The following is a 10080-nucleotide window of genomic DNA, read 5'->3' as shown; positions in this document are numbered from 1 at the left end:
GAAACTTCCTAACAGTGAGGAAAGTTAAGTAGTGGAACAGCTTGCTTTCAGAAACCATGGATGCTCCATTACTGGAGGTTTTTAAAAAGAGACTACACAGTCACTTGTATGAAATGGTATATAGGTTCTCCTGCTTGAGTAGGGAGCTGGACTAGAAGACCTCTAAGGTCCCTTCCAGTTCCTATTCTATTCTATTCTATTCTATTCTATTCTATTCTATTCTATTCTATTCTATTCTATTCTATTCTATTCTATTCTATTCTATTCTATTCTATTCTATTCTAGTCTGTTCTGTTCTGTTCTGTTCTGTTCTGTTCTACTTGTAATCACATCAATATGAGAAGAAGAGAAGATTTTATTACCTATTGATGCAAAGGAGGATCTGAACATATTAGCTTGGGTTGGGAGGTGCTTATGGGCCAAGCCAGATCTATGTGAAGCACCTGGGATGAGCCCAAATTTTAAAAAAACATGGAGGTAAGACTGTTGATCACACACATCACATCTTTCTTGCCTACCACCATTATTTATTTTGGAGACACAGTAATGACTCATGCCGATTCTCTGGAAGCAAATCACTGTTTGCGTTAAACTTGAGCACTGTATTTTGTATTTCTGATGGATTCTTGACCCTTAGATGAATCATAGACGACCACACATACAGTCACTAACTAATGCAATCTTTTTCTAGCTAAGTCGGTCCAGAAGACATCAACTCTCTGTCCTATGTTAGCTGAGATTTGTTTATCGCCTAGATTAGTCATCTTTGAAAAGGCAATTTCAACATGGCTTTCCCCATTTTCAACACTTCTGGTTTTAGAAGACACTATGTTGCTGGTTTCTATCAGGTTTATCATTTTTATGACTGGATCCTAGAGATGTACAGTTGTGGTGATATAGAAATGCAGAGAATAAACAAATCGGGGAGGGGGGGCGCGGCTTTCTTCAATGCATTCAAAATGAGATTAGAAGGGCTGGTTAGTGGCATTTGGATTCTTGAAGCAGCCAAAAAAAGCATCATAATGTATGTGTCAACGCTGCTAACGTCGGATGTTTTTGCTTCGACAACAGATGGAGAAGCAACCATTTTCTTCTTGTGTTTTACTTTTAGAGTTAGAGTTAGAGTTAGATGATGCCATGGGGGAGGAATGTACATGAGAGTTTAGCTAGACATAACAATACTGGACTACAAGGCGATCAAACCGATCAGTCCTAGAGGAGATCAACCCTGACTGCTCTTTAGAAGGCCAGATCCTGAAGCTAAAACTCAAATGCTTTGGCCACCTAATGAGAAGGAAGGACTCACTGGAGAAGAGCCTCAAGCTGGGAAAGATTGAGGGCAAGAGAAGAAGGGGACGACAGAGAACGAGGTGGCTGGATGGAGTCACTGAAGCAGTAGGCGTGAGCTTAAATGGACTCCAAAAGATGGTAGAGGACAGGAAGGCCTGGAGGAACGTTGTCCATGGGGTCGCGATGGGTCTCACACGACTTTGCAACTAACAACAACAACAATACTGAACCTAGTGTGTGAACCAAGGTTATTGAAGTAAGAGATGATAAGAATTGGCGGGCTAGAGAACTGGAGGGGAAGCCTGCATTTCAAACTAATTGGAGAATGTGATTTATAACTGTTAATTGGGGGGAGGGAATTGTGCTTTGATACTATGTGCTCAGGGGAGGGGAACTCAATTTTTGGCTTCGATTATGTTACTGCCGATGCTATGCTCCTCAAATAAAGATTTTTTAAGGTAAACAATGTCTCAAGGTTCTTTGAAGAGTTTCATCTGTCGGAACCATGACAGTATGTATGTGTTAGTGTGTGTGTTAGTGTGTGTGTGTTTTCTACATTCACAGTGGTACAGCAGTGTTTGTCATGTGTGGACTTCAACTCCCATCTGGCAGTGTTTCTCACCTTTAATAGCTTGAAGATGGATGGACTTTGACTCCCAGAATTCCCCGTCAGCAGTGTTTCTCAACCCTGCAACTTGAAGAGCGGGGATGGGGGTGGGGGTGGGGATTCCCATGCTGGCTAGGGAATTCTGGGAGTTGAAGTCCACACTCTTCAAGCTGCCAGGATTTAGAACTACTGGCTTAAAGAGACATCTGGTTGAAATCCATGGGAGAGAGAATGCTAGACTAGATCACTTTGAATCTAATTAATCAATATTTTATTTATATTTCTCTGCAATATCTCATCCACCATCTTCTAAGTGCTAATAATTCAGGAGTTAAAAAAAACACAAGCGGTCAACCCTATTCCTCCATCTACCCACCCTTACCTTTAGCAGACTTTTCTGTGGGTGTTCCCTGATTAGTTTCCTTCCCTAAATGGTTTTCAGGGTAGCCAACACCAAAATTGCAAAAGACAGTTTCTCAACGAATTGTAAATAATCATCGAGCAAAATGTCAGGGGGGTGGGTGGGAGGACGGTAGCAGAGGAAGGCTGCCAGTGTTGCTATTTTTCCACTGTACAAGATGGTTACATACACATTCCACGCTTAACCAGATGGGGTAAAGAATAACAGAATAACAATTGGAAAAGACGCTGGAGGTCTTCTAGTCCAACCCCCTATACCACTTCAGACAAATGGTCTCTTCTTAAAAACTTCCAGTGTTGGAGCATTCACAGCTTCTGGAGGCAGGTTGTTCCACTGATTAATTGTTCTGACTGTCAAGAAATTTCTCCTTAGTTCTAGGTTGCTTCTCTCCTTGATTAGTTTCCATCCGTTGCTTCTTGTCCTGACTTCAGGCGCTTTGGAGAATAGCTTGGCTCTCTCTTCTTTGGGGCAGCCCCTGAGATATTGCAAGACTGCTATCATGTCACCCCTAGTTCTTCTTTCATTAAATTAGACATACCTGGCAGCCACATTTTCACAAGCTAGAAAGCTTGATTTGTACAGTTAGTTTCACCTGTCACTTAGCATTTTGCTCAGCCACAAGTCATTTAGGTAGTATATGGTCCTTCTGTGGATGTCCACACTGTGTGTGATTAAAGTTTTAGAGTGCCGCCAGGCTTTACCATCCCCATTTCCATTTTGGGGGGAACAATTAACTTTTGGACCAAAGGTTTTACAGAAAGAAATATTGTATAGTGGAGTGCTTGTCTTAAATACACAGTTAGGAAGATAGCATATCAGCCTCTAAATTCCTATCTCTGATTCTAACAAAGGTATCTATACTGCATGATATTCATTCTCTTATCTGTAAACCTCACTGAGTTGTGTTTTGTAAAATGTGATGGAACTATGGTTTTAGGAAGAACGTTTTTTTAAAATTCCACTGACACTTCTGAATAAAAAAAAAGGTGTGAAAACAGACCCTCACAACAGGATGTCATTAGAGATACAATCATGAAATACACTACCATTATCACCTTGCCTTCAGCTGGTTTTAATCTATTTTTTTTCTCTGTAAAGAAGACAATGTGTGGGTCTTTTCTTAGCAGAAATAAAATAGAACCTATTCAGGCAACAGTTGGGTTACAGCTAACTTATTTCACAAGTTATGGACTCCAGAAGATGGTAGAGGACAGGAAGGCCTGGAGGAACATTGTCCATAGGGTCGCGATGGGTCGGACACAACTTCACAACTAACAACAACAACAAACTTATTTCAAAATACTTCAGCTTCCTTTTTCAAGTGGCTAAAGTTTGGTTCCTGAAAGTAATCAAAATATTCTTCTCATTTACGTAAGGCATAGACAGAATATGCCCATGAATCTCAGTTTCTGTGAATGTTGATTAGAAAATTATATCGGTTTTATTCTACTTTTAGTTGTCATGGATTCTACCCCTCCAAAAATTATAGATATTATAAATTTGAGGAATGTATATAGCTCAGAGTGAAATCATTGGGTCCTTGGTGTTCTCTGAACTTAGTTGTTTTCCTGCAGAGGTTTCATTACAAGACTTGGTAACATTATCATTGCAGAAGGAAATGCTGGATATAAGAGGACAATCAAACCAGCCTTTCTCATATCTTAATATTTAATAATAAAAGGTAATTCTTTTATAAGTGGGGCCAGGGCTTTTTTTCTCATAGAACGCTCAGAACGGAGTTCCGGCACCTTTTTTGGATGGAACCTTGTAGGGTAGGCAAGGTGGGTTGTATGACATGTGTGAGTTCCGGCACCTTTTTCTTTTACCAAAAAAGCACTGAGTGGGGCCATTTAGAGCAGTGTTTTTCAAACCTGGCAACTTTAAAATATGTGCACTTCAGCTTCCAGAATTCGCCAGCCAGGAGGTGCGAGTTGAAATCATCCATCTTAAACGTGCCACATTTGAAAAACACCCATTTGGAAAGTTACTCTCCCATTTGATTTTGGGAGTTGAGTCAAAGAGTGTCGACTGGCGGCCCCCAGGGGGAGGGCGTTCTCTGTGGGTGCGCCAGACCTTTGGAACCGTTTACCGGTGGAGCTCTGGATGGCTCCCGACCTTCGCTCCTTCCGACGTGACCTAAAAACATATTTATTTAAACAAGCCGGCCTGGTCTGATGGGTTTAGGGGTATTTTAATGCTATTGTATTAACTTATTGAATTGGGCTGTAGTATTTAATATTTTTTTAACTTTTATATATTGTATTTTATTGAATTGCCCTGTACACCGCCCTGAGTCCTTCGGGAGAAGGGCGGTATAAAAATCAAATTATTATTATTATTATTATTATTATTATTATTATTATTATTATTATTATTATTATTATTATTATTATTATTATTATTATTATTATTATTATTATTATTATTATTATTATTATTATTCCTGGGTCTCCTGAATTTTTACCATACGTTCCTTCCTAACAAGGCTGCAGTGGCAGAGCCGTTACACTGGGTCTTAGACAAGAACACCCCGTGGAAGTGGACCAAGGTTCAGGAAAACAGTTTTAAGGCAGTAAAAGCACTACTGTCCTCAAATTCCGTGCTCTCGCAGTTTAATGAAAACTTGCCAGTTTGTATTGCGTGTGACGCATCCCCTTATGGGGTTGGGGCTGTACTAAGCCATTTGTCAGATGATGGGACTCAGTTCCCTATTGCTTACTATTCAAGGACATTGTCCTCAGCTGAGCGTAATTATGCTCAGATTGACAAAGAGGCTTTGGCCATCGTGGCCAGGGTTAAAAAAATTCCACAACTACGTATTTGTACTGCTGAAAATTCACGGTCTTCACTGACCACAAGCCATTGCTAGGGTTATTTACTACAGACAGGCAGACGCCTCAAATACTTTCCCCCAGAATGTTAAGGCGGTCCATTTTTATGTCAGCCTACAGCTACAGGCTGGTTCACAAACCCAGCAAAGACATGGGCCACGCAGATGGCCTTAGCAGGTTGCCATTGCCACACATGGAGCCAGATCCAGCTCCAGCCTCTCGCATCTTGTCAATTTAAGATTTGCCTGAAGTTCCCCTCCATGCAGGGGATGTAGCTGCGGAAACAGCTGCAGACAAAATTTTAAGCAGGGTACTGTCCTGGGTTCACACCAGATGGCTGGAAAATAGCCCGGGGCCTGAGTTTCAGAGCTATTACACACACAGACATGAGCTTTCAGCACATAAGGGGGAGCAGGGTTATTGTCCCCAGTTCATTAAGGCACAGCGTGCTCCAGTCTCTGCATGAGGGCCATCCAGGTATCATCCAGATAAAGGCGCTGGCACAGAGCTACCTTTGGTGGCCAAGGTTAGATAAGGCTATCGAGGCCCAAGTACATGGGTGTTACACATGTCAACAGTCCAGACCAGAGATGCCACAGGCCCCTGTCCACCGATGGGAGGAGACTCATACACCATGGTCAAGGAGTCACATTGACTTCACTGGGCCCTTTCAAGGACAGCTGTTTTTGATAGTGGTTGACAGACACTCTAAATGGTTGGAAGTAATTCCTATACCCACTATTTATATTTATATTTATATTTATTAAATTTTTATACCGCCCTTCTCCCGAAGGACTCAGGGCGGTGTACAGGGCAATAAATATAAAAACGATGTACAAAAGTTAAAAAACAATTAAATATTATGCCCGACTATAAACAATAATTTACTATTACTACTGCTAGGACCATCCAGGTGCTTAGGAAGCTTTGTGAGACACATGGGCTGCCGGATGTCTTGGTCTCGGACAACGGGGCCCAGTTCACAGTGTCCAAATTTCAAGCCTTTTTGAGGACCAACCTCATAAGGCACACTGCATGCCCAAAGGCACCAAGGGGGTTGCAAGTGGGTGATGGGGTGTGGGCCTGGAACTATGAGCATGGGCATTTGTGGGTGCCCACTAAAATTGTTAAGGTCTCAGGACCACTTTCCTATGAGGTGGTCCTGGAAGGGGGAGAGTCGTTCGCCGACATATTGATCAGCTGCAACAGCGGTTTGCTGAACAGTCACTAAACAAGGACTCCCCAGAGGATCCGCAATAAGAGCTGGAAGCTGGCAGTCTAACAGAGCAGTTCACACGTTCTGAGGACTCTTTCAGACATTACAATGGGGAGGTGGCCGTAGATGGACACAGTCCGGAAGTGCAAATTGGGTCGCCAGACAGGGGAGGACAACCTGAACAGTGCAGCAACTCTGCTGACCCAGCTACCACACTGGACTTTGGTTTGGACCGACCAGGAATGGCCAGCCAAAGGAACTCAAGTCAATTTGACTCACTTGAACCCAAGAGTCCCGGTCTACTCAGCCCAGCAGGCAAGCAGGTAGACCGGGAGTCGCCCGGAACCCCCAGGCATTTCAAACAGTCTCGTAGACCACCGAAATATCTCCAAGACTATGTTATTAAATAATGTGTATACATTCTAGGGGGAGGGGTGTAATGTATTGGGATTTTTACTTGTACTGATTCACGTGTCTGTTTAAATGATGCTTAAAGGTTGCTCAATGGTGTGTCTATGTAACGGTTACTGACTAAGCCAGACTTGTTGTCTCCAAGAAGATCATTGGTAGATTTGGGGGGGGGGGGGAATGGGTTCCTTTGAACATATTGGCCACCACCCAGTGGCCAACCATATAAGTAGCTGCGCAGCAGCCACTGTTTCAGTTCTGTTCCTGTTTACTTCAATAAAGCCTGTTCCTTTTGCAACCCTCCATCTCGCTTATTGCCTGCAAAAAACCGGCTACATAACAGAGCCAAGAGAAGAAGATTTGGATGGAAACAGTGGTACGATTCAAATATGTGAACAACAGGTTCTCTGTGTGGATGCCACTTCCAGAAGTCCATTCTGGGCCTGGGCAACAACAAATTAGCTACCGGTTCTGCCGAACTGGTGCGAACTGGCTGAATCCCACCACTGGATGGAAACCTGTGTACCTGCAGGGATTCCGTTGATACATTATTCCTCCTGCCCAATGCAAGTGGTTGGGGCAATGCTGGTGGAGTAAATGGTAGCTCACAACATTCATATTTAATGTTGTAAGCTGTCCAGAGCTGATGTTGTAAGCCGCCTGAGTTGCCTTGCAGAGGGATGGATGGCAAACAAATTTATGGTTCACCACATAGTCAGCCAGATGTTCAGACTTAATTTGGCATTTTTTCCTACCTATTGAGTCCTTTCCAAGAACCTAGGATAGGCAGATGTGGATGTTTGATGGTGCTACAGATTTTGTCGTAGGATGTCAGCTGTTCCGAGTAAAGCTGCCATTTGCAATTGACTGATGGTGAATTTGTCACCACTTGAACACCATCAGCCTTGACAAATTCACCAAAAGTCAATTGCAAAAGGCAGCTTTACTCGGAACAGCTTACATCCTGCGACGATATTTGTAACACCATCAAACATCCACATCTGCCTATCCCAGGTCCTCAGAAAGAACTTGCTCAGTGCACTAAAAGGCCAAATCCAATCTGAACATCTGACTGACTGTATGATGAACTGTTAAGGATTTGTTGTGCAGAGGTCTCCTTGTGCTACCAAAGAGTTGCACAGACAAGGAAGGGTACTGAGAGCAGTAAGAGTCACACAGTAAACACAGGAGTACACTGAGTTGTAAAAGCAAAAAGTAGTTTACTTTTGAGGTGGTGTAAAAACAAAAATGCACAGTCAAAAATAAACAGTCCAGGTCATACACAATAGCAACGGTCCAAGGAGTAATCCAAAATACAAAGTCTTCTTACCGGTCCAGAGGTCAATACACAGTTCAGGTAACAGCAAAAACAGTAACAGTAGAGAGCAGTGAATTCAGAGAGAGAAAGAAGCTACGTTACTAGCTCCCTTTTATGGCCATGAGAACACTTACACACCCATTGGCCAATTAACATCTTAAAGACATAATATCACGGTTAATATATTTTCAACCCAACATTGTAGGCTAACATCATATGCCTAACATGAACCATAATAACATTGATGAACGGGAAGAAGAAGATCAGCAGGGCTGGGAGAGACAGTGAGGATACATGACCTCAGAGAGTTCCCTCTACCAAATGAGGCATCAGAAGAATAATATGGGGTTCCAATTCGAGCTGGGCTTGTGCAAGAATAAAGAAAAAAATGAGATCCAGACAGCTGTGAGGAAAGAAGAAATATTTGTTCCTAAAAGCAAGGAGTTTGACTTTAGGGACAGCTGCAGAGAAATGGGGTACAGTGGCAGACTTTTACAGGGGAGCTACTCCTGGTGTGGAAGTGTCTAGCTGCTAGGGCAGGGGTCTTCAAACTTGGCCCTTTTATGACTTGTGGACTTCAACTCCCAGCTGGCTGAGGGATTCTGGGAGTTGAAGTCCACAAGTCATAAAAGGGCCAAGTTTGAAGACCCCTGTTCTAGGGTGACACTTGAGGGGGCGTGTGCATATGTGTGTAGGTATGTCTATGATCTTTATACTTGTAAACATGCAGTTCCACTGGGAGACCTAATTTAATTAACTATTTGTGTGACTTTATCCTTTGATATGTGAATTAGGTCTGGGTAACTTATTTGGGGGTTTGAGGAAGTAAAGGATTTTCCCCCATTTGCTATTTTTCCTTAATTAATTTAGTTTCAGCTTGATAATCAATTATCTAGTGGAAACGTTGATTCTCAGTCCATTGTGGATTCTGTTAATGTTTTAAGGGAAGATGGGAACAGTATAAAGAATAAAATAGATTTTGATATAAAACTTCTCACAGAGGTAGGTCATGGGAATGACAGCAATGTTGTGCTCTCTCTCCAGCCTGTCAGAATTACACTATTTCTGAAAGTGGAACGTGCAAATGCGTTTTCCCGTGCAATTGCCAAAAAAGGAAATTAAGTTTGGCTTACTACAGACTTACTCCAAAACTGGAGAAGTGCTATATCTAGCCTTTCATAGGAAGTCAAAATATTTTGCTTTCTCACTATTATTGCATACTGTATGGGTTATATCCTTCCACATTTTGAGTTTAGATAAGATAAAGAGAGTAATGCAGGATAATTCACTTTAATATTTGACCAGTGCTAAAATGATTACACACTTCCTGAACAGAAGGTTGTAGTTGTGAGTGTGAATATGATAGGGCCGTGATGGCGAACCTATGGCACTGTGCCCCAGGAGGCACGCAGAGCCCTCTCTGTGGGCACACGCGCCGTCGCCCCAGTCCTAGGCCTTCAGCTGGGTTTTATAAAACCTTTTTGCTTTAGGCCTCCGCTGCCATTTGCAAAAAAAAAAAAAGATTCAATCAATCAATCAATTTCAACTTCTCACGGGGAAAAAAAAGATCTTGCAAAGTTGGAATTGATTGATTGAACTTTTTAGTCCCAGCCAGTCTGCCGTTACCACTGCAGCCACGCCCACCCAATGGGCCACACCCACCCAATGGGCCACGCCCACCCGGCACCCAATGATACGTAAGTGGGTTTTGGATTGCAGTTTGGGCACTCGGTCTCTAAAAGGTTCGCCATCACTACGATAGGGATTTTTTTCCTTTTTTTGTGTATGAATAATTATTGTAACTTATGTGCTTATGTTTTTTAAATAGCCTTTGGACTAGGAATAGGGCTCTGGATTTGAAACACAAAAACAGAAGTTACATTTGTCTATGTCCAGGGGTTCAAACAGGAACTATAGAGAGGAGATGCTCAAAAATAAACATTTGATGGAGAAAATAGCACAGGCAAAGTCAGCAGAGAATAAAAAACA

The sequence above is a fragment of the Vipera berus genome (genome assembly GCF_964194415.1).
Source record: "Vipera berus genome assembly, chromosome: Z".
In the NCBI taxonomy this organism is placed as follows: Eukaryota; Metazoa; Chordata; class Lepidosauria; order Squamata; family Viperidae; genus Vipera; species Vipera berus.
This window is presented reverse-complemented; position numbering follows the sequence as displayed.